Source organism: Ceratotherium simum, chromosome 2 (genome assembly GCF_057802395.1).
Source record: "Ceratotherium simum simum isolate JZ-2026a chromosome 2, ASM5780239v1, whole genome shotgun sequence".
Classification (NCBI taxonomy): domain Eukaryota; kingdom Metazoa; phylum Chordata; class Mammalia; order Perissodactyla; family Rhinocerotidae; genus Ceratotherium; species Ceratotherium simum.
The window spans coordinates 97852153-97878429 of record NC_141901.1 but is presented as its reverse complement, the minus strand read 5'-3'; the positions used below and the strand labels follow the sequence as shown (position 1 = coordinate 97878429).

The window sequence follows — 26277 nt, the reverse complement described above, 5'->3', positions numbered from 1 at the left end:
AAACTGAGGGAAGAATTAGCCAGATCTAGAGTTATTATGAAGAAATGAGAGAGCAAGAAAAATTGGAAGTTCATTTTCCAAGAAAAATTTAAGAAATAAATTATGTTCATCCATCTGTCATGACAGATAAAAATAATCAAAATTCTATGCTCCAATTAAAATATTTCCAAAAGTGTCCTCCTATGTTTTGTTAATTAAAAAACAAAAAATAACAACAAAAAATCCCTGCAGCTACCCACTGGAGAAGGACCTCTGTGAATGAATTTACAGCTGTGGGTTGTAAGCCCCGCCAGAAGATAGACAAATGAAGCAGATAATTTTTGGAGAACCTTTTCTACCCCGTGACCAGGGTTTTTGGTGGTGTGATTTGATGTGTAAAAACACAAATCTGAACTGAAGATAAAATAGCAAATTAAGAGAGCCATCTACTGGCAGTTCATTGAAATCTGTTTAATTCATTAGGTTTCTACACAAATATACCTCTGTAAGTGATATTGTGATCAACTGTCTGGATAAATTTAATCTGACCAAGCTTCATGCTATACTTTGTGTGAAGGAGGATTTCTTTAACGTAATAGTTATAACTTGAAACACAGATACCCATGTTTGGGAGTTATTCTTTGAATTTAGCTGACTTGGCTATCACATTAAGGATGAAGATGATGGTACATGATGTTTAGTAAAGCGAATAAGATAAGAGCAGATAATATGTGTCCAGCACCGGTCCTTGTACTTTATTCACATAAATTCTGGTAATCTTCACAACAACCTTAGAAGGTAGGTACTGTTACTATTCTAGTCTTGCAGATGAGGAAACTGAGCACAGAAGTTAGATATCTTGCCCAAAAGTCAAGCAGCTAATGTGTCAGAGCTTCACTTAGGACCCATGTAATTTGGCTGCAGGGTCTATACTCTTAACCGTTAACCAGATATGATGATCTATGCGTTCATATTGTGTAATCAGCATTGTTACGGCTTCTAGAGATACTAAGGCAAATTTGAGAAAGTCGCAGTTAGTGAGGATGAAAAAGGCAAATATAGGTAAATCTTAGTATAAATAATGTGGTAAGTTAATTAAAGTACGTAAAGGGTGCTCTGAGACCGCCATGGAAAGGCACCCGCTCAGGCTGATGAGGGAAGAAGTGGGTGGTGTCATAGCTGGTTCTCCTCCTCCCGGCACCAACCACGAGAGAAGATGACCGCTCGTACTTTCCTAGACTGCAAGCCCCTGACGTCGGGCAATGTCTGCTTTGCTCAATCCTTTATTCCTCATATTCGACACTAAATAAATATTTGTTTAATGAATGAATAATTCAGAATTGTTGATTCCTACTCTAATCTTCCTCTGTGCACGTCTCTGTGTCCAGATTTCCCCTTTATATAAGGACATCAGTCATATTGGATTAGCGGCCCGCCCTATGCCAGTATGACCTCATCTTAACCTAACTAGTTATTTCTACAATGACTCTATTTTCAAGTAAGTTCACATAATGAGGTAATGGGGGTTAAGACTTCAACATATGAATTTTGGGGGACACAATTCAACCAATAACACATGCTGATTCCATAAAATTACTTTTCTTGCCTTTATTTCAGCAAAATAATTAGCGGTGTTCAATATCACTAATCATTAAAAATAAACGGCAAGGCAGAGCAGGGTAAATAGTTTAGGATTGGCGAATTTGAATAATTTCGGTGGGCTCTGGGCTATAAGGATGCTCTCTAGTTGCCTGATACCTGGCCCTTGGATGATTTAGAGCAGGGGAAATATTGGCTTAGTGAGTGCGAGTTAGATGAGGAGGTGGCTGAGGGGATGGGATTGGTTGGTTTTCATATCAGAAGCATGCTCAGGAGGCAAATTGTTATCTTTAGGAATTAGCTAGCCCTTGGAGGGGTAGTCTCTCCCCGAGTCTGTCAGGCCCCCAAATGCCACAGCATCAACAATATAGAAAATGAGAAAAAATAGTTAATATAATACTTGCCCTGTGATGAATGGATGCTAAATAGACAAACACAAAATCTAAGAAAATATAGTTAGAACAACTTCACACCTACAAGCATACTATAATCAAAAAGTGAAAAATAACAAGTATTGGAAAGGATATGGAAAAACTGGAACTTTCACACATTGCTGGTGGGAACATAAAATGGTGCAGGTGCTGTGAAAGAGTTTGGCAATTCCTCAAAAAGTTAAAACATAGAGTTACCATATGAGCTAACAATTCCACTCCCAGGTATATACCCAAATAATTGAAAACAGGGATGCAAACAGATACTTGTATGCTTATGTTCACTGCAGCATTATTCACAGTAGTCAAGAAGTGGAAATAATCCAAATGTCCACCAACAGATGAATGGATAAACAAAATGTGGTATATCTATGCAATGGAATATAATTCAGCCATAAAAGGGATGAAGTACTGATACATGTTACAACATGAATGAACCTTTAAAACATTATGCTAAGTGAAAGAAGCCAGACACAGAGGCCACATATTGTGTGACTCTATTTATATGAAATATCCAGAATAGGAAATTCCACAGAGACAGAAAGCAGATCAGCGGTTTCCGGGGGCCAGGGGGAGGGGCAAAAGAGAATGAATACTTACTGGGTATGAAGTTTCTTTTTGGAGTGATGAGAACATTCTGGAACTAGATAATGGTGATGGTTGCACAACATTGTGAATTTACTAAATGTCACTGAACTATACATTTTGAAATGGTTAAAATGTGAATTTCATGTTATGTGTATCTTACCACAAGTAAACCGCAGCACCAAAAAAAAAAAAAAAGTCCATCTGCTGTTGGACACTGGGTCTGAATGCGCTAGACAGAACTTTGACGAGTTACTAAAAGGATAAAATGAGACAATAAGTGTAAAAGCTCCAGGCACATAACAGGTACCCAATACATAACAACTATTACTATTCTGAAATAAATGAACATTAATCTGTAGAGTTTACGACACAATAGAATAACCATAAGTCTCTAAACTAAGAAAACGCTGGTTCAGAAAAGTAGATGATGATCTAGTCAATCTATCATTTTCAGTCCCGGGAAAGAACTGCAGTTCTGTCCACACAATAGTAAAGAATTTGATACCAGTTAGCACTTCATTAGCATATTCATAATCATCTAATTAAAGCTTTTTGTTGTGATTCTCTGCTTTAAAACAATGGATTTAAAACAATGTTGGCAGGGCCAGCCCCGTGGCTTAGCGGTTAAGTGCGTGAGCTCCACTGCTGGCGGCCCGGGTTCGGATCCTGGGCGCGCACCCATGCACCACTTCTCCGGCCATGCTGAGGCCACGTCCCACATACAGCAACTAGAAGGATGTGCAGCTATGACATACGACTATCTACTGGGGCTTTTGGGGGAAAAATAAATAAATAAAATTATAAAAAAATAAAATAAAACAATGTTGGCATTTTTTCAGATGATTTTCTTTAAAATGAGATAGATAATGCCACAAGAACTTCCACGAGTCTACAAAGACTGTTATGATATTCTCTTTAAAGTTAAGATTATCATAGCTACTTAAGTTTCAATCCTTTTGCAAAGGATAAAGATTGGTTAAATAATACTAAAACTAATTCTTCATTTTAAAAAATAAACAGTATCATCAAAAATTAATGGTTATCTCCCTACTAAATTTATAAACCTAAGTTTCTGGTCTTTATGATATGAATTTATAGGAATAAATGCTAATTGATGTTGGGCACATGTGTATTGATTTAATGAATGAATGCCTTCAGAAAAGCCTCCCTCAACCCTCCATCTGCCGTGAGCTGCCGCCCCGGTTCTCTCCTTTCCATCTCATTTTAACATTTTGAAAGAGTTGTCTTCCCTCGCTCAACATCTATATTTCCTCATAATTTCGTTTCTTATTAAAATTAATGAATCACTATTCAAATGGATATTTATATTTCCAAATTTACAAGGCTGAGTGATGATCAGGCCTTGAGCCTGGCAAATTCATTGAAGTTGTCCCTTTATGAGCGTTCTTAGAGTCAGCCAGCCCTTTTCACAGCGTTTGGAGGATAAAGAGATGCTAAGACCTCAACTGTACTTAAATCAATGATAATTAACACAAGGAGATGCATTTTTCATACCCATGAGAGTGGCAAAATTTAAGACTGATGCTAATGCTCCAGCATTGGAGAAGATGTGGGGAAACAGACAATCTTATACAGCATTGGATAGAATGTAATTGGTAAAACTTTTGTAAGGGTCAGATGGCAATATGTATGCAGTGTCTAAAAAAATGGACGGCATGCCCTAAGCACAGCACTTCTAGGAAACTATTCTAGGAAAGTAAACAGTTATGCTTGAAAAGACATGCACAAAAACATAAAGTACAATAATATTTTTTAAACAAAAAATTTGGAGTGCCAGCCCTGATGGCCTAGTGGTCAGTTTCCGGTCGAGGAGCCACACAAGTCATTTTTCAGTAGCCGTGCTGTGGTGGCAGCTCACATAGAAGAACTAAAAGGACTTAGAACTAGAATATACAGCTATATAATGGGGCTTTGGGGAGGAAAAAAAAAGCGAGAGGAAGATTGGCAACAGGTGTCAGCTCAGGGCAACTCTTTCCCAGCCAAAAAAAAAAAAAAAAATTGGAAATAAATAGTTCACACAGGGGAATAGCTAAGTAAACTAATAACATATAGGTGGAATACAACGAAATCAATTAAAATCACATTGTAGAAGCATAGTTATTTACTAGAAAATGTTCAAAACAAATTACCAAATTAAAATAATTAAGCTACAACATTTTATTATGTTTGCTATAAACTATATTATATATGTTTACATATATGCATATAGGTATGTATGGAAGGATGTACACAAAAATATTAACAAAAGGTTACCACTTGGTAACTAGATTATGATTTTTAGTTTATATTTTCTTTGTGATTTTTGTTTTTTACTTCTGCATTGATTAGAATGGGTAATTTTTCTGATCTATTTTCAAGCGCACTAATTCTTTTTTCAACTGTCTAGTCCACTGTTTAAACGTTCCACTGAGTTTTTAATTTAGGTGACTATATTTTTTATTTCTAGAAATTCTATCTGGCCCTCTTCAAATCTATCTGGTCTTTTAAAATACTGTCTTTAGTTTTTTATCCTTTCTTTTATTTTTCAAATCACTTCAATCATTCTTATTTCCTAGTCCCTGTTGAATAACTATATTTCCAGATATTTTTGGGTTTCTAAGTGCTTGTGTTTTCTGTCTCACTCACGATAACTTGTTTCCTCCTGTGTTTGTAAGTGGTTTGTGACCACATCTTAAACAGTGTAAGAATCTTGTGGTGGCCTGAGTTCAAGGTGCGTTCCTTTAGGAAAGTTTTGCAATTACAGTCAATTCTCATTGTCCGCGGATTCCGTATTTGCGAATTCACCTACTTGCTAAAATTTGTTTGCTGCTCCAAAATCAATACTCATGGCTCTTTCTCGGTCACTTGTGGACACACTCGTGAGCGGAATTGTGAAAAATATAAGTCCCCTGCGCACGTTCCCAGCTGAGGTCAGACAAGGGGAAGCTCCGCCTTCTTGTCTCAGCTCTCACGTGGTAGACAAGTGTGCTTGTCGAGGTATATTTATTGCTACGTTTTTCTCATTCTTGGCCTTTTTGTTGTTTGAAATGGCCCCCAAGCTAGTGCTAAAGTGCTGTGTCTGGTGTTTCTAAGTGTGAGAGGCTGTGATGTGCCTTACGGAGAAAATACCTGGGTTGGGAAAGCTTCGTTCTGGCGTGACTTACAGTGTTATTGGCCGTGGGTTCAATGTTAATAATCGATAACATATATTAAATAAGGTGTCTTTAAACAGAAACACACATAAAACAAGGTTATGTAGACAATGAGATAGTAAAGTCATAGGTAGTTTCAGTGTCACTGTCTAAGCTGTGGGGTGGGGGGGAGATGTTTGGTTCTTAGATCCGTTTTATGAGAATTTTTCAGGTTGGGGATCCCTGCCGTGGGTGGAGCATGACTCCAGGCCTGAGTGAGGGCAGGCCTAAATTACAAATTCTGGAACAACTTAAACCCCACCCCCCACTCCTTTTTTTCTACCCACATTCCAGGATAAGATAGATACCTCTGGCTTTATTTACTTATTTACTGTCTAGTTTTCACTCTGCATTTCTATGTATTTTGTAGGGAGAGGGTTTGGGGGTTTTCTTCTTCAAAATATTACCTCTATTACTTTTATAACTAGGAAACATTAGAGTCTGTATATACTCTTGACCATCCAGTTGGGAGAGATGTACAACAAACACTCCAAGTACTATATTTTGCAAAATAGAAAATACGAGTTTAGGCATCTAAGCATTATTATCCAAGGAATATAAAGTAAAAGGAGAGCCTGGGATTTGAATTTAGAGAATTCTGGATGCAAATTCTACTTCTCTCCCCTATACCTATGGGATCCTGAGCAAATCCGTGGACTTCTCTCAGCTTCACTTTCCTCAGCTCTCAAATCAGGATGGCAAGTAGAGCTGAGAGTAGAATCTGTTAGATATTTGCTAAGATTAAGTGACTTCAAGTTTAAAGCAGCAGTTCTCAAGCGTGGTCTGCAGATTTCTGGGGTTTCCAAGACCCCTTCAAGAAGAATGCAGTCAAAACCGTTTTCATCATAATTCCAGGACATTATCTGTCTGTTTTTACTGCATTGACATTTGTGCTGATATTGCTAAAGCAGTGGTGGGTAAAACTATTAGCAACTGAGTGTGAATCAGGCAGTGGCTCCAAACTGCACTGATAGCTGTTGTACTGTTCATTGCCATGCACTCAGAGTAAAAAATGCCACTCTCACCTATGAATGCCATTGCTGAAGCAGCAGAAATTATTAATTTTATTGAACCTACCTCTTAAGTGCAAGCCTTTCAGGTGACAAAATGAGAAGTATGAATTCTGCAGCACACCAAAGGAGGATGGCTGTCTTGAGGAAAAGCACGTTGTATTTGAGTTTCCGGCTAAACTAGACAATTTTTTCTTAGAATGCCATTTTTACATGAAGGAGTAACTGACAAACTGTGCTTATTCAGATTTTGGCACTTGACAGACAATTTTTCAAAAATGAATGAAGTGAACCTGTTACTTCAAGGGACACCACAGTATCTTATGCTGATGATAAAACTTGAGATTTTAAGTGAAAAGTAGAATGTTGGAAAACTAGTATCTGCCACAGTGAGCTTGTCAGCATCTGAATACTTAACAACCTTGCTCACTAGAAAAGTGCTCAGGTGAGGAGCATTCCCACCTTCCGGCTACCGCACCGTGCGTCCCCTCTGCCCAGAAGGCTCTTCGCTCAGATCTGCTTGCCTCTCTCCCTTATCTCCTTAAATTTCACTCACATGTCACCTTCTAAATGAGCCTACCCTGACCACCATGTTGAAATTGTAGTCCGTCCCTCAAGACTCTTGATCCTCCTTTCCATCTTCTATTTTTCCTCCTCCCTCCACTCCCATAACACCTATCACCCTCTAGCATTCTACATAATTTAGTTATTTTATTTTTTGTTTATCCTCTGTCTCAACCTACTAAATTGTAAGCTCCTTGAGAACAGGAATTATTGCTTTTTTTCAGATATAACCCGAGACCCTAAAACAGTGCCTAGCACATTGTAGGCAGTCTATACATATTCTTAAATTAACAAGTGTTGTAACAATAATATTTCATGTTAGTATATTCATAAAAGGTTAAGACTATACATCAAGTTATTAAGGGTCATTGTCTTAAACTTTTTTTTTTATAATTTTATTTATTTATTTTTTCCCCCAAAGCCCCAGCAGATAGTTGTATGCCATAGCTGCACATCCTTCCAGTCACTGTATGTGGGATGCGGCCTCAGCATGGCCGGAGAAGTGGCGCGTGGGTGCACGCCCGGGATCCGAACCTCGGCCGCCAGCAGTGGAGCATGTGCACTTGACTGCTAAGCCACGGGGCCGACCCAAGGGTCATTGTCTTGATTGTACTATATATTTCTTCAGTGTTTGAATTTTTATCAAAGACCTGGGTTATTTTAAAAATAAGAATATATATACGTATTCACACATATACATATATGTATACAAAAGTGCACGTACACACACACACACATATCAGCCCAGCTCAGATTGCCATCTCTAATGCAAAGCCTTCACTATTCAGAATTTATTCATCTTCTAAGAGGCAGTAAGACTTAGAGTCTTTATAAAGTCCTGTTCACATTCTGCCTTGTTTTATAACTCATTATGTGTTTGCCTCCCTCAGTAGATTTCAAGCTCCTCAAGGGCAGGACAATGTCATGTTCATGTGGGCACCTGGCCAATGAGTGACTGGCCATGCCTCAAAGACGGAACATTTTCAAAACTAGAGTAGATTCACTGAAAAACTGGCATTTGTCATTCAGTGGTGCAAACTTTGTGAACTTATTAAGTAAACAGTAACCTTTAGCTCAGTACTGGGAGTTAATAAACATGTCCTTCCCAGCTTTCGTGTTTCCGTAGAGAACTCAAAAAGAATAAATATCAAGAGGGGTTCTCTTCTGGCTGCCTTTTTGCTTTAAAATATATAAACCTAAGGTTTTTATAATTTTATTTTAAAACTACAGTTTTTGTGATATCAATATTTAATATTATTAAGTGAGTAGCCTTTTTATGAACCTTCCCCAATTCAAAGTTTGAGACCAGGCTTTTGGCTCAGGTGACAAACTGCCAGTATTAGACTCTAATACTAAATAAAATAATCACAACTCTGTCAGACAGACAAATGAGAAGCTACACTTAGAAGAAAAGATGTCAAGGATCAAATGTCAGCAATGGTTGCCTTTAGATGACGAAATTTTGAATGATTCTTTTTTTCTTACTGCTTTTCTGCATTTCACAAATGATTTATAATCTGTGTATATTTTAGTTTATAGTTGGAAAAGTAGTAACTTTCAAAAGAATGGAAGAAATAAAAAGAAGCAAAGAGAGAAAGAAAAAATGTGAATTTTGAAGTCATACTCATCTGAGTTCAAATCGTCTAAAAGCTGAGACATGTTAGACAAGCCAAGGAGTATAATAGTTACTACCTCCTGGGTTCCAGGTGCCTTAAACACGTCATTCTCTTCTAGCCCCAAGGAAGAGGAACCACTGCTCTGTGGCCCCATGCCTTAGAGGTCCCCACATATAACATTCCCATGAAAATCATACCGAAAACACAAGAGTATCGTCGTCATTCCCTAACTGGTTCTCAGCACTAACCTCACCCTAAACCTCCATTCTCACAATGAACAGTGTCCTGGCCCTGGGGAAACGCTTCTCCACGCTTCTCGCCCCACAAAAGGCAACTGTGTTCCACTGCTGTGATGGTTTTGGGTGCTGCTGGCAGCACCATCAAAGATAAACACTGCTTCAGAGTCTGGAGAGGATTTGAGTGGCAAAATGCTTGGGTAAGAAAAAGGACAATTAACTCATCAAATCCTTTCTCTCAGAAAGCATGAATGTAATAGATTCTTGCGTAACAAAAAATCATTTCACAACGGAGCTAGGCATTCCTTTTCTTGCTGCCGTTCCTATTCCAATCTGTGGTTCCAAGGTGCCTCTGAATTAGCGTGGCATTTGGAACAAGTGTAGATGGTGACTGTGGTAGGTTTTCCTAAAATGGCCTCCAATGATCGCCCACTTCTAGTGTGTACACCCTTGTGTGGTCACCTCTCCTTTAGTGTGAGCTGAACGTAATGGATTGTTTCTAATAAGTAGAACACAGCCAAAGTGATGGGGAGTCACTTCCATGATTGGGTTTTAAAAGACTATGACTTCCATCTTGCTAGCAGACTCTCTCCATTGCCTTCTTGGCTCACATGCTTTGATGAAACAAGCTGCTATTGTTGGAGAGGCCCATGTGGCTAAGAACTGAGAGTGGCTGTGATCAACAGCCAGTGAGGAACTAGGGCCCTCGGTCTAACAACCCACAAAGAACTGAATGCTATCAATGACCACTAAAAGAACTTGGATGCACATTCTTCCCCAGTCATGCCTTCAGATGGGACCACAGAACTTGGCCAATGCCCTGATTGCAGCCTTGTCACAGACTAGGAAGCAGAGGACGCAGCTAAGTCATGCCTGGGTTCATAACCCACAAAAACTGTGAGATAATAAGTGTTGTTCTTTAAGACCACTAAGAGATGGGTAAAAGAATACACAACTAATACAGCAGCTGAGAAACATTTTGCAATTTTAAACATTATATATTACTCTTAAATGTATATATATGTAGGTCTAAACATAAAAATATTTTTTATATATCCTAAAAATATGATTAGTGATGTTGAACAACTTTTCATGTTCTTATTGGCCATCTGTATATATCCTTTGAAGAAATGCTTTTTCAAGTCCTCCACCCATCTTTTAATTGGGTTGTTGTTTTTTGCTGTTAATCTGTAAGTTCTTTATATATTCGGGATACTAAACCCTTATCAGATATATGATTTGCAAATATTTTTTCCCATTCTGTGGATTGTCTTTTCACTTTCTTCACAGTATCCTTTAATCATGAAAGTTTTTAATTTTGATGAAGTCCAATTTATCTATTTTTTCTTTCTTTCTTTTTTTTTTTTTTTTTGCTGAGGAAGATTTGCCCTGAGTTAACATCTGTGCCAGTCTTCCTCTATCTTGTATGTGGGTCGTGACCACAGAATGGCTGACGAGTGGTGTAGGTCTGCACCCAGGAACCGAACCCAGGCCACTGAAGCGGAGGCCGCCAAACTTAGCCACCAGGCCACATTGCTGGCCCCTATTTTTTCTTTTTTGCTTGTGCTTTTGGTGTCATATGTAAGAGGCCATGGCCAAATCCAGGTTATGAAGATATTTACCTGTATGTTTTCTTCTAAGAGTTTTATCATTTTAACTTTTATATTTAGATCTTTGATCCATTTTGAGTTAATTTTTGAATATGATATGAGGTAAGGATCCAACTCTCTTTTTTTGCATATGGAAATCCAGTTGTCCCACCACTATTTATTGAAGAGACTATTCTTTTGCCCTTAAATAGTCTTGGCATGCACTGCATTTTTTTCCACCAATTTTTTTTATTGTGGCAAAACACACATAATATAAAATTTTCTATTTTAACCATTTTTAAGTGTACAGTTCATTAGCATTAAATACATTCATATGGTTGTGTAACCATCACCACCATCCATCTGCAGAACTCCTTTCACCTTACAGAACTGAAACTCTATACCCATTAAATAATAACTCCCCATTCCTCTTCCCCCCAGCCCCTGGCAACCACCATTCTACTTCTGTCTCCAGGAATGTGACTGCTCTCGTTACCTCACATAAGGGGAATCACACAGTATTTGTCCTTTTGTGACTGGCTTATTTCACTCAGTATAACGTCCTCAAGCTTCATTCATGTTGTAGCATGTGTCAGAATTTCCTACTTTTTAAAGGCTGAATAATATTCCGTTGTATCTCTATACCACATTTTGCTTATCCATTCATCTGTTGATGGACATGCGGGCACCTTCCACCTTTTAGCTATTGTGATGCTGCTGCTATGATGTGGGTGTACAGCACGCACTGCCTTTTGTTAGGGAGAAAAACTTTCCCTGAAGCTTCATAGCAGAGTTTTCCTCACATCTCATTGCCTGGAATTATGTCACATGTTCATGCCTAAACCAAGAAAAATGGGCCACAATGTTTGATTTAGAGTCTCATACTTAAGCAAATCAAAATTTATGCTTTGTAGGGCTTGGAGGGGAATATGCCTCCTTTGAAGCTCTTGGCTGTGAGGAGGAGGGTGGGCTCCACTATAAAAGAAGGATGTGAGTGTTTGTAAGCAAGTCAGTTACACTCTCTGCTGCCAAGACTGGAAGCTACACACCCAGGTGAGGGAGAGCTCAGATTTATATGGGATTTCTGTTTTGAAACCTTGAGGCTGATGAATGCTGCGTCATATTCCTGGTCTCCTTGGTCATCATCTTCCCTTTTGTGTTCTCCCCTGTGCTTCCTTTCCCATGACCCCATCTCCCACTACTTTTCTCCCTTCAAAATCTTCCCATTCCTTCTCTGATGCTCTAATTTGCTACATCCTGATTCGCCTCACAGAATTCTTGCTTCACCTCCTGGTCCTAACGAATGCTGACTCTTCTCTGAAGATTCTATCCCCCTGCCAACTTTCTTGAATCTATGCTTTTTTGTCTTTTGGTCTCATTTATTCATGAACACCGGGTCCAGAGATGAGTTCAGCTCTCTCCTCATTCTTCAATGCTACACCTAAACCAGTAGTTCCCTGCTTTTATGTAAAAACCCTGTTCCTTGAAGGATTTCACGACATTTGCATATACACCCTTCCACCCTACCTGATCTCTGTCACCTTTTGGCTTCTTGGTTACTAGCTCAGATCCCCATCCACCTGGCTCACATCTTACCACGCCCATGGCTTTAACTGTCATCCAAAGCTGATGACTCCCAAAGCTATAATTTCAGCTCAATTCTTCCTGGTAAGCTCATATCTAACTGCCTCCTGGGCATAGCCATCTGACAACTCCTAAGCATTCCTAACTCAACCTGTGGAAACTGAAAAGCCAGAAACCTTGATTCCTTCCTCCCTCGTACCTCCTCTTGATTCTGTTATCCTAATATCTCTGACCAATTTTTTGGTCTTCTCTTATCACTATTTATTTCAGATCTCCCCCCCTCCTCTTTTTAACCTGAATTGTGAAAGCAATCGACTAACTGGTCTTTCCAGCCCAAGACATTCTCCATAAATCTGCAACCAGCAGCCTAAAGTGCAATGTAATTATGTCATTCCCTTCCCTTTATAACCAGGTTAAAGTCCAAGGTTCTTATCATAGTATGCAAGGCCCCTCTATGGAATGCCCCAGTCTGGCTTTCCAGCCTTGTTTTGTACCACTGCCCCACTCTCATGTTCCACCTATAATGAATTTATGGGTTATCCTAAACTGGTGCACCTCCCTCTTCTGCAGCTAGTTAAGTCTTATTTTTGTCATTTATCTCAGGACTTCCTCTTCTAGGATCCCTCAATTTGAGAGTAACTGACACTACTTGTTCTCTTAAAACCTCATCCATACCTCTATCTCAACGTTTATCACATGGTATCATGCGACCAATAAGTTTCTCATCTGAATTCTTGTCATAGTTCCAGGATTTAGCACAGTGCTGGGTGTTTAGTAAATATTAGCTGAGAATAGATCCTGTCCTGCATTTCAAGGCTAAAGTTTACTTTGTAGCACCTCCTCTAGTGTGGCTAGAGAGGAAAAGGAGGATGGGGTAATACTGCATTTAGGAGGGAAGTTGCTTTCAGAATTATGGGGATTCTGTGCATGTTTGTAGGCTGAGGTAGAGGGGGCAGTGGAGAGAGAGAGAGAAGTTGAAGATGCAGGAGAGGTGATAGAAATAAAGTCATTTGGAAAGGAGGAAAGGTTTTCACCAAGTTTTCCTTAAAATAATTTTTTAGCCTTTAGAGATCTACAAGGTATTTGTCTCATCAAGGCTGAGTTCAATTTATCTCAAAATAATATTCTTCTCAGGCATTCACAGTACACGTTTACTTATTACACAGAACCTTCATCCTTCCCTGGGTCTGGGAGGGAGACGGATAAGAAGTATACTTGGTAGAAGTTAAGGATTAAAAGTTTACTAACAAAAATCTGGAGCTGTATCACAATCAAGGCTACTAGAATGGCTGGTATGCTTTCAAAGTATGTGCCTGGGATATGATGACATTTTAGAAAGGGCTTGACACTTAAGATAAATACAGCTGTCTTTCATGACTTTTGAATGTAGCATCCTGATTAATTAAATATTCTGGTTTTAATACTATTTCATTATATAATCTAAATTATTGATTAAAAAAGCACAGTTGTTAGAAATAGCTTATGTTAAAACTATACAGAATGAATGAGAAGGGCATTTCGGGGCCTCAGTCATCACTGTGAACTCCCACAGACACTTATGGAGCGCCAGGCACTCTGTACAAAGTGCTGTGCTTTGAGATGAGAGGGACAGATGTTTAAGAAGTGACTCCTGCCTTTTAGAAGGTATATTAGCTGTTGTGGAGTTCCAATTAACCAAATGCATAAGTGATTATTAAGAGATGGTGTTATACTTATTTTACTTTCTGTTTTCCATTCTGATAAAGCTCTCTTCTCTTCTTTTCATTACTCATTAAATCCTTCCTAATTATCAAAGCTATCCGTGCCTCAGAAAAAGACTGTAGTGCCTGGGCAGAGTGCTCTGTCCCTAGCAGCACTCACTGGCTATTTGTTGAACTGAAATGAACACCTTGTCCAATTTTAACTCTTGTGTGGTTGGCAATTGGCTGAATTGGAAAGTCAAAGACGCATTTAGAGAAGAGAATATTGCTAACTACTGCAACTGCAAGAATCTCTCTTAAAAACCTAAAGTCTGTTACATAAATTACCTACTCTTTAAACTCTCTCCCAGGTTCATTTACACAGTTGATCATTGAAACTGCTTTAGAAATATGTGTCAAATATTTAGCATATTTTTAAAGCTTCCTTAATAACAAACCTAGCAAGTGGATGCAATTATGTATTTATTTACTACATACACCTATGAACAGCAGATAACCTAATTATAGTTTATCATTACCTCTGACTCACTCCAGTGGAAATGTTTTCTCTCACTGCATTCATATTGTTTTGGTGCATGAGTATGGAAAGCAGCCGATTGTTTTCCATGATCATAGATTTTAAATATTTACTTGCTAGTGCTGCATAATTTAGCACCCTGGAGTTGGAAAGCAGTTTGTATGATAGCTGATGCCCTGTCAGTGTTACGGAATATAATTTCCCTGTGACTTCTATGTGAAGTTGTAAAATGAAAAGTATTCTACTCTGTTTTCCTAACCAATTAAAATTTGTTTTGCTGTAAATCCAGAGAAAACCAACTTGTGGTATACACACAATTTTATTTTGTGTAATTACCATGTAGTTTATTTTAAGAATCTAATCATTGTTTCTCATGGCCTGTTAATGCACAATATCAAAAATAAAATATATTCATTCTTATAATCCAAGACTTTATGAAAGTAACAAAACGGCATCTAGACAGCTCATTAGATGCATGTTATCTGTCCTAAGAAATCAGAACAGAGTTCTGTATTTTAAAATATGGAACCACAGGCTATCTAACCAGGCAAGAAAAGTTATTTTGCTTGCTCACGCTAATAAATGTTACATTTGTGATCTTGCTATATCCTCTGTGTGGTTACCTGGTTGCCCTACCACATAATAGAGAATAAATAGTTCCAGTTACCTGTTTTTGTGAGAATAATAAAAATAATATAATTCAAACCATTAAACACATTAAACAATTGAAAAACATGTTCAAATTTAATTTTCAACTTTCAACTCTGCATTCTGAGGTTTTCTTTCCCATGTGGTTTCATAGTCCGGTAGTACAGACTGTTAATTTTTTACTTCTACCTCTTACTATAATTTCCGATCAACTCAGGAGCGTGTCTGGTAGTCCTTGTTCCAACACAATCTTGCAATACTGCAAAACGACATAGAATCACACTCTGCAATAATTTAGTATTTCACTCAACACTCCTCATGAGTGAGGATAAAAATTTCCGTTGCATAAAACGCCTTGCAGACTGTGTTTCAATCCTTGAAAATGAGCTGAATGTGGAAAATGAGTGCACACACTCCTTGATATTTTATAAATATTTACCTACTGTCCCAACCATACGTTGGTTTAGAGTACCTTCACAACAGGGTAGGAGGAATACTGGTACTTTTACCAAAGCGTGGCTTGGTGAGAACGTCTACACTAGTCCGCGGGGTTTAGTGAGGACTGTGAAACCGCCTTGGAGCCTGCAGGCGTCCGGTGCAGAGAGACGACAGAATGACGCAGTGCATGCTGGATCTTGTAGTTCCTCGCCCTGAGGCGAGGGCGTGGTGTTGCACGGCATGCTGGGAGTTGAAGTCCAATTGTCCAACGGGAACTCACGGCGGGCCTAGTGTGGTCTGTCTCAGAGTCACCGCTTCCAGACGGACACTCTCCCTCGGTCCTGCGCTTGCCGCACTGGTGACTTAGATGCCGGGGTGGCGAACAAGGGGAAAAGGGGTGGACGAGGTGAGCGGACCAGGCGGGCGGAAGGCTCCGGATCCGGAAGTGGCCGGCCCGGCGGAGGGGAGGACGGTGCGGGACTACGGTGGCCGTGAGCGAGCGCGAGGGCGGGGGGCCGCGGCGCCGAGGCCGGGGCGTCTGCGTGGTGTGGCGGCTGCTGTGGCGCTGGGACGTGTCCCGCGTTGGTGGCGCCGGCGCGTTCTGACGCGTCTCCAGCGGTCTCGGTGAGGGCCGGCCTGCGGCCGCGGAGTCAGGGAAGGTCGGGGCTCAGGGTGTCTGTCCCCGAGTTCCTCGGGGGCCTGCCCTGGGGCCCGCGGTCTCGGCTCCCCTCGTCCCCGCTCCTCGCGTCTTCTGGCCTGAGCCCTCGCCCTCGTCCCCGCTCCTCGCGTCGTCTGTCCTGAGTCCTCGCCCGGCTCTCCTGCTGTCGTCGGTCCCGAGCCCTCGCCTCCCGGGCCGCGAGCCGGTGGAGCGGAGCCTCCCTGTGGGCGCTGTCCCCGCGCCCGGTCTTAGGTGTCCCCGAGCTGTCGCCTCCACTTAACGCCCTCCCTGTTAAAAAAAACGAAAAGAAAGAAAAAAGAAAAAAACACCGAAGTCGGGCCCCGAGCTCCGGCCCTGCCCCTGCCCCCTCCCGCGCCCTTGGCCTTGGGAGGGCTGCGGACCTGAGCGCCTGTCCGGCGCTGCCCGCCCTCGGCCCGCCGGTCCCCGGGAGGCCTCTCGCGTGCGGGTTCGGATCCGTGCTCGGGTGGCCGGTGATGCGCGACGCCGGGACCGCTCGTCGAGTCTGTGTTTCTTGAGATCCCCTGGGCTTGCGTTTTCGGTTTTTGTTGATCATTTCCCCCCGTCGTTGGGGAGAATTTCTCCTCCTCCAGCTCTGTGTGTCTAATTTCTTAGATGGGATCTTCTCTTCTCGTTCCTACTTGGAACGTGTGTCCCCAGGGGAACTTTTGCAGTGATTTTGTGTCAGTTAGTAGCAGATAAACACATGGGAATGCCCTCCCCTCCCTGGCTGCTTGTGATTTGTAATTGAGGTTATGAGTCGTTGAGAGGACTCAGAGGGATTGGAAAAGCTTGGAGAGGTAAAGTCTGTGTAAGTTGCAGTTTATAGATTAATAAAGCTTGTTCTCCGAACAAGGACAAGTTTCTAATTAGGTCAGTAATCTGATGCTAGATTGAGTTAGTTAACAGTTCATTCGCTGTAAAATTTTGGGAACTGGTTAAACCTAAAGAGTTGCCAATATAAGGAGTTCTATAGTTTAGTAAAAAGAGTTTAAAACCCATTTAACTGATGATCTTTTATGTAAAATGGAATGCAAATATATTGAGAAATTTATTTGTTGGAATTGTTTATGAGGTATTGCTATATATTTTCATAGAACTGGTAAAACAGCATGGTATTCTATTCACTAATGTTTTGTAGACAGAAATTTTCGTACTTCCTGGCTTTCTGGGAACTGTGTACTCAAATTAGTTTGCACCTTTTCTTCTATTCTGATTATTGCACTATAGAAATTTAACAGTAAGATTATCATTCTTTTTTAAGCTGTCAAATATAATCTATATGTGTCAGTAAAATATAAATATTAGTATTTATACCCTGTCAAATTGGGATTAGTCCTAATTAATTGGAAATGGTTTCAGCCATGCTTAAGATTTCAGAATATAATATTTCAGAATTAATTCACTCATGGAATTCTTTATTGGATAAATGGTAAAAGGCTAGACATTTCTCAGACTTTTTATATTTTTCCTGAGATTTTGTTCACTTAGTGGGCATTTATTGAATACTTCTTATTTTTTATTGTCACAAAATCATCAAAACATTTATTGAGAGCATCCTCTGGTCCTCAGGTCTGTACTAGATGCTATTAAAGCATTATTGCGGGCCGGCTCCGTGGCTTAGCAGTTAAGTGCACGAGCTCCGCTACTGGCGGCCTGGGGTTCGGATCCCGGGCGCGCACTGATGCACTGCTTCTCCGGCCATACTAAGGCCGCGTCCCGCATACAGCAACTAGAAGGATGTGCAGCTATGACATGCAACTATCTACTGGGGTTTTGGGGAAAAAAAGGAGGAGGATTGGCAATAGATGTTAGCTCAGAGCTGGTCTTCCTCAGCAAAAAGAGGAGGATTAGCATGGATGTTAGCTCAGGGCTGATCTTCCTCTCTCACACACACACAAAAAAGCATCATTGCGTTTAATCATTGTAACAACTCAGTGAACTGTTGAATATTATTTACATTTAGTAGGTGCAGAAACTGAAGCTCAAAGAGTTCATGTCATTTAGTCCAGTTCTTTTTGCCTCTTCTCTCCGTACCACAGCTGCAGAGATTTGTTCTCTACCCTGGCACATGTAAAGGGCATTAATGCGAGAAATATTTGCTGAGCAGGTACTCTTCTAGGTGTGGGGATATGACAGGGAACAGAAGAGACAAAGCCCCTGCTCTCAGGGAGCTTACACTCCAGTTGCGTGTATGAGATGTAAACCTGCCTTCAGAAAGCAGAAAATGTAGCCAATATGCATGAGATTTTATGTGTTTTAGAATGTTAAAATTGTAAAGAGATAAACTAGGAAAGATTTTGTGAAGAAGAAGAGATTTGATCTAGAACTTAAGTAGCAAGGGATTTGGTAGGTAGAAATTGGGAGGAAAGTAATTCTAGCTTAAGGCATAAAATGAACAAAATTCTGAAATGTAGAGGAGAGATTAGAGGGAGGGACAGGTAACTGGAGTGCTTTGTGTCTTCAGTTTCTTGCAGGTAGTAGGTGCACAGTGTTGGTTGAAATGGAAACAAATGTTTAAATGAATGAAGCTATGAAAAGAGCTCAGATCTGAGGCAATGAGGAATTAGATAGATCTAGTGTTATAGTGGGAATGGAAGAAAGGAACGGATAACTGTTGGTGGAAGAACCAGTGGGCTCTGTTAATCACGGACTGTTGGGAGTAGGGCGGTGGCCAGAGGAGGAGGGAGGCCAGATGACCAGGTTTGAACCAAGTGGACCAGGTATATTGTAGCTTTACCTAATTCATCAAATCCTGAGATTTTTTTTCTATTCCAAGATGCACCATTATTTTATGAATCACTATGAAAGAAAAAAATACTGCCAATTAAACAAAGATTGTTAACTGTAAGATGCATTCAGTTTCAGAGTTAAAATGTAAACGTGTGTGATCTAGAAAAGATGAAATAAGGTAATCCTTATAATGACTGGTGAACCTTATAGCTGCTTTATTATTTTTTTGGACCATTTATAAATAAATTTGTAATGTTTGACATGCATTCAGTCATTTAGCATTTATTACTTAACTAGGCACTCTTCTAGGCCATAGTGATATAATGGTGAGTAAATTCAGTCTCTACCCTCATAGAACTTATTGTATAACTTATTGTATATTTATTGTATATTGTAACTTATTGTATAACTTACTGTATAATGTAAATCAAATACTGCATCAAAGAGATTTGAAGTTGCAGCTATTCTAAGTGCCATGAAAAGGACTTCATGCCACACAGAGGAAAAGCTGATTACAGAGGGATAAGACTGTGCATGGGGAGAGGCCAGATGAGAGGTGGTATCTTGGGCAAGGTGGTGCTGAAGATAGATAGAAGTGGATGGATTCAGAGATGTTTGGGAGGTGGGACTGAGTGATGGATTGGGTATGAGGAATGAGGGAGAGGAAGGTGCCATCGACTACCACTAGCTTTTTTGCTTGTGTAGCTGGATGGATTGTGGTACAATTCACTGAGATAGAGAACATTGTAAGATGACCAGGTTTGGAGGAACATGCTTTGTTTCTTAATATTTTTTATTGTGGCATCAATGTTCAAGGTTAATTTTACAGCTATTCTTTTTTCCTTTCATGTGATTGTTTCAGTTAAGTATATTTGAGGAATGGTGTACCTGAAATAAGTTTTTTCAGTATTTTTTTCTTGAGTGAGCAGGGAAAAAATTCTACATGAAAGCATTTGGAAATATGCTGGTATTTGCTTTGAATTTATATGTAACATATTCAGCCATATATATGAATAGGTAACTGAGTAATAGTTATATATCATCTTATTTTCACTTGGGATTTGGCAGTAAATTGAGCATCTGGTTAATTTCTAACTTCATTCACTTGGTGTATATGTAAATATAAATGTGTATTAGGGAAAAACACATATTTTGATTTTTCTTTGAAATGTCACCTTTGTGTAATTATTGATAGATATTTAATCAGACAGTCAGTTTATTATTGAAATTTTACATTTAAGCAGTAGAGTGCATAGAGCAAAGAGCATGGGCTTTGGAGTCAGACTGCCTGGATTCAAGGTGTGTTTTGCTCTTTACTGGCAGTATGACCTTGCAGAAGTTATTTAGTCTTTCCAAGCTTTTATTGTCGTTTTTATCTATAAAATGAGGATAATATTAGTACTTGCCTTATAGTGTGTCGTGAGAATTAAATGAGATGATATATGTGCATGGGTTAACAAAATTCCTGGTATAGCCTGTGTTTATTATTATTATAGTGATATGGTGTCTGAGATCATCTGGACTTCTTTGACAAAGTTTTAATTTTAGAATTCCTTATAATGAATAGGTCTCAATTGGAGAAAAAGTTTGTTTGGTAGTCATATTTGGATTTGGAGAAAATATTATGTAAGATAGCTTTACTTATTCACAAATGTCCTGGATGAGTCAGCACATGTCATCTTCCACAGATTTCTCATCAGGGAGTATGTTTAATCGACAGCTGTAATAGGAAATTAATGGTGGATTGGTTTGTAATTATTTATTGTTTGTCAGGATTATTTCTTTCATTTTTAGCCAGACCTCTCTGAACTTGGTACTTGCTTTTGGCTCTTATGGACAGGGTGAAGAAGTGGTTAGACTGTATAAAGTCTCATTGACTGCTTTAAAGTCAGCTTCATTTCCACCCTATGTTTTTCCCCCAACTTCTTTCTGTGAAAGTTTCAAACCTATAAAAAAATTTGAAAGCGTAGTACAACAAATACCTGTATATCCTTCACCTAGATTCACTAGTCGTTAACATTACACCTCATTTGCTTTCTCTCTCTCAGTGCACACGCACATACAAGCACACACACTCACGTGCACATTTTTTTTCTTGCTGTATAAACCATTTGAAAGTAGGGTGGAGACATCATGACACTTCACTCCTAAGTACTTCATCATGCATCTCCTGTGCTATTAGCATACCCAAATAGTGTAACCTTGATATGATAATATTGTCTCATGTACACCCCATATTAGAAAATTCCAATTTCCCCAAATGTTCCAGTAATGTCTCTTACAGCTTTAAAAAAATTTTTTTTTTAAATGCTGAATCCAGTCAGAGATTATGAATTGTATTTAGTTGTCATGTCTCTCTGTTTTCTTTTATCTAGAACAATCCTCACCTTTTCATTTTCCTCCTTCCTTCCTTCCTTTTTTTTTTGGTCTTTCAAGACATTGACATTTTTGAAGAATCCAGGCCAAATGTTTTGTAGAATGCCCCACAAAATGAATTTGTCTGTATGTTTCCTCACAGTTTCAGGTTAAATAGTTTTTTTCAACACTATTACCTAGGAGATATTGTCAACTTTCCCTTTCAGCACATCAGGAGTAGTAATAAGGATCGTTTGTTCCGTTATTGGTGATGTTAAGATCCATCGCTTAGGTTAGCAAGATTTCTACATTCTAAAAGTGTCTTTTCCCTTTTTTACTTAGTAATTAATCTGTGGGAGTGATAATTTGAGATCATTGGATATTCTGTTTTCCAACAATTTTTTTTTTCTATCCAGTGGTTTTAGTAGCCATTGATGATCCTTGGCCTGAATCAATCATTGCATTGATGGTTGCCAAATAGTGGTTTCCAGTTCTCTCAATCCTTCTACACATTTGCTGGCTATTTTCTCTAAGGAAGAGCTATTCCTCCTCTCCTTTTATTTTAGTATCACTGTGTACCCAAGGATTCTTTTAAAAAAATTATCAAGTGTGTTATACTCTGTTACCATTATTCTTTTTGATGATTCAATTATCTCAAGTTTGGTTAGTCCCTTCAGGCTGGCTCCTCTGGCATTTGTATAGATCCACGTTGGTATTTGGGCACATTCCTGTTACTTTTTTGTACAATGAGATGTTCCAGGCTCACCTTGTATAATCCCTGCTTGAGACCTGGAATCAGTCATTTTACCCTGGAGTCCTGGTTCGTTTTAGTGGGAAATGGTACTTAGAAACGAAGATGTGGGCATTGAATATACTCATTGCTACTGGAGTATCATTGTTTATAGGTCCTTTAAATGGGCATACACACACACACCTCACCACACTTACTTTTTTTTAAAAGAAATCATGAGTTTATAGGGTACCTTCAATTCAAATTCAGAACCCCAGAGTTCATCTTCACTTTCCCCTCAGTTCGTATTTGTATCTCCCTTTTGCTGCAGGGAGAATTCTGATTCTCAACCATATCAATACATTTTACTCATCTAATCTATCCTACAACACACATAAGATGCTTTTGGAATTACCATACTGATACTCCCTTCAACAACAGATTTACCAACTAAAGATTTCTTTGCCATTTTAGGTCCTTAGAATATATCCCACTAAAGATGTATAGTCAAAGTAGGTGTTCAAAGTTATTTGAATTATTTTTTCTGTGTGATTATGTTATCAATTTAAAATATAGTTAAGTTCCTACTAAACTACTTTTTAATAGATTCTTTCTGTAAAATCAGTTATCTGTAAAACTACTAAAGTAGACATAATAATTTAAAACTTATAATTTATAGTTATAGAGAACTCTAGAACAGTTATATCAGATAAAGAATATGCAGTTTTTATGTTTGTAAGGCTTTAAACTTGTAGCTCTGTTTTCAAATTGATATAATATTGGGCCGGCCCTGTGGCTTGGTGGTTAAGTGTGCGCGCTGCAATGCTGGTGGCCTGGGTTCGGATCCCGGGTGCGCATCGAGGCACCGCTTCTCCGTCCATCCTGGGGCCGCGTCCCACATGCAGCAACTGGAGGGATGTGCAGCTACGACATACAACTATCTACTGGGGCTTTGGGGGGAAAAAATAAAATAAATAAAATCTTTAAAAAAAAAAAATTGATATAATATTTAAAATTAGAAATGATGAGAAAAATGACATCAAACAATTCCATTTGTAAGCCAAAACAGTTCTATTTGTGAACATTTTAAACAATGCTCTTCTTTTGACTGGTAATACAATTCAAACATTAATCTTTAACAATAGACATAATTGTTGAGAGTACTTTAACTCATCCCTAAGAAATATGGCTAGTGTTTTCTTGTATTTATACCCAGAATAGAAAGATTATGTTATTTGTATGTTCTTTTTCTTCGTATTTGAAGAATGCCCGTTGTGACAATGTGTTACCCTGTGATATTTTTTGTATGTGAATATTCTCATTGGAAAGAGGAAAAATATTTCTCTTAATAGTTATAACACTTTTTATTTCTATTGTGAGACATAACCACATTCAGTCTTGAGTTCTGGTTAGTTATAAACATCTTGCTTAGAATGTAATGTTAACGAGGGCAGGAACAGGGTTTCATGGCTCAGCGATTCTCCCATAGTGCCTTACAGAAAGTAACTGCTCAGAATATTTGATGAATGAATAAATATGATATTTTGTGTTTAATTTACACGTAATTACTAGTCTCAATAATACAGACGCACCTTTTTCGTGGCAAAATTAACTAATGGAATAGGACTTTGAAAAGATCTTATCCGTATTTGCTTGTTACAAACCTCAAAATCACTGTATCTCAAACTGAATTCGCTGTCTTCTCCATAGTCTTTTCTTTTTTTTTTTTTTTTAATTTTTTATTTTTTTATTGATTGATTTTTCCCCCAAAGCCCGAGTAGATAGTTGTATGTCATAGCTGCACATCCTTCTAGTTGCTGCATGCGGGATGCGGCCTCAGCATGGCCGGAGAAGTGGTGCGTCGGTGCACGCCCGGGATCTGAACCCAGGCCGCCAGCAGCAGAGCTGGTGCACTTAACCACTAAGCCATGGGGCCAGCCCTCCATAGTCTTTTCTTGCATTCCCTGTTGCTGTTAAAGGCATCGTTATCCTCCTGGACATCAGACCTGAGATCTCAGAGGCACTTGAGTCTCTCTCCTATGTGTGGGCATGGAAACATTCATACATTTGTATGATGTTGCCAGTTCTACCAGCTCAGCTTGTTGCCTATGTCTCCTTATTTCTTATTCCCTTACCAGTAGCCTGATTGAGGCCCTCATTACCACTCATGTAGCAGTCTTCTGACTAACTGAAGGAATTGAGAATATTTAATGTGGAAAAGAGATGATGGAAGGGGGAGGAGTAGGAGGAATGTCTTTAAATATCTAACGGACTATCAAATGGAAAAGGAATTCGTTTCAGAGGGAACAACCAGAACCAGTTAGTGGAGGTTGTAAGGACACAGACTTTTGGTTCCATATATCTTTCAAGCAAGTGTAGTTGTTTAAAATTAGCAGGTATCATATAGTTATAGGGATGCTTGAGAACATTTATATTAGCAGAGAAGAAATAGTTTAAAACATTATCAGGGCCGGCCCCGTGGCTTAGCGGTTAAGTGCGTGCTCTCCGCTGCCGGCAGCCCGGGTTCGGATCCCGGGTGCGCACCGAGGCACCACTCCTCCAGCCATGCTGAGGCCGTGTCCCACATACAGCAACTAGAAGGATGTGCAGCTATGACAGACAACTATGTACTGGGGCTTTGGGGGAAAAATAAATAAATAAAAATCTTTAAAACATTATCAGGCTTTTAAACTTATAGCTGTATTTTCAGCTAAGTACAAAGCTTATTAAGTCCTGAGCTCCCTGTTCTAGAAGTGCTCACTCAGGCTGGGTGAATGCGCTCGGCAAGGATGTTGTAAAGGAGATCTCCCTACTGTACGGATGTTTGAACCTGATTAGTGATTAGTGAGTCTGAATCAGAGAGCAGATCAGATTCCTGGGGCTGGGCGTGATATTTTTTTCAGTCTTGTAACTTGACACATTTTCTTTCACTACTCCTCCCGACCCCAGGCACTGAAGGTTAGGAGAGATTGCTGATAGATTGGAGTGTATTGTGTGAGAAAATTGTCAAGAACTGTTGTTAATATTACTACCTACTAGTTACAAGATGCTTTGTAAGTTCCCTTTCAATCCTGAGATTCTGACATCCTTCAATTCTTGTAGATTTAAGTGATTGTCGATTAAAGGATTTGACCCGGTATGTTACTTCTTATATGTAGACTATGTATTTAACAGCTCACAAAGTTGCATTTTAAAGTATGGAGGCTGCAAACAGTCATACTTACCTTGGACTCATCAGAGGTTACTAAGGTCCTGACTAAAGTTTATTTATCAGACTATAGTAAATATTAGGTTCTTCTTAGAGATAAGATCAAGAAATGCCTCAGACAGCCCAGATACCACTAATTCTTATTGTAGTCTTGAAGTAAATGATTGAGGTCATTTAAACTCCTTATATGCAATTTAGGTAGGTTATGATGACGACTTTATAGTCTGTGAACATGTAATACTCATTGCGGTACAAGTGGAGATTTTTGCCTATAGGAACTTGATACAAGTCGTGTGTGATGGTAGATGAATGTCTGCTCAGTACTTAGTTTATTCCATACATGTTTTACTTTTTAAATTTAAGAGAAGAATGCATTAAGTAGTACATTTTATTTATGTCATCATTATAAAGGAGCTCTGCATTGATTTATTGTTTTGTTTTGTTTTGTGAGGAAGATTAGCCCTGAGCTAACATCCACTGCCAATCTTCCTTTTTTTGCTGAGGAAGACAGGCCCTGGGCTAACATCCATGCCCATCTTCCTCTACTGTATATGAGACGCCGCCACAACATGGCTTGACACGTGGCATGTCGGTGGGCACCCGGGATCCCAACTGGCGAACCCCGGGCCGCCGCAGCGGAGCGTGCGCACTTAACCGTTTCGCCACTGGGCTGGCCCCTGATTTATTGTTTTTAACTGGAGGATGTGATCCTGAGGAGTCCTAAAAATGCTTGTAAGATGTATCCTTGAGGCAAAACTGCCTTAGTCTTTTTGCTATCAGCTCTTTATTCGTCTTTTAAAAGCCAGTTTCTGAGTATGTGTGTCCTGCCCTTATTATACTGCTGTTCCTTTTCTCAGTCTTTTTGTCTTTATCTCTTACTTTCGT

General features: G+C 39.4%; 1 protein-coding gene across 6 annotated transcripts in view; it reads left to right on the top strand.

Moving 5' to 3' along the window:
• The first annotated feature begins 15957 nt into the window (after positions 1 to 15957).
• The window catches only part of ATG4C (autophagy related 4C cysteine peptidase), a 110461-nt gene continuing 100141 nt past the window's right edge, over positions 15958 to 26277 (top strand). For 3 of the 6 annotated variants that reach the window (XM_087417047.1, XM_014788242.2, XM_087417039.1), the window contains exon 1: positions 16211 to 16314. The gene's annotated coding sequence lies outside the window, so the exon portion shown is untranslated. Of the gene's footprint in view, positions 16097 to 16209; positions 16315 to 26277 lie in introns of those variants that run through there. The other 3 variants (XM_014788243.2, XM_087417029.1, XM_087417016.1) reach the window with 2 other exon arrangements.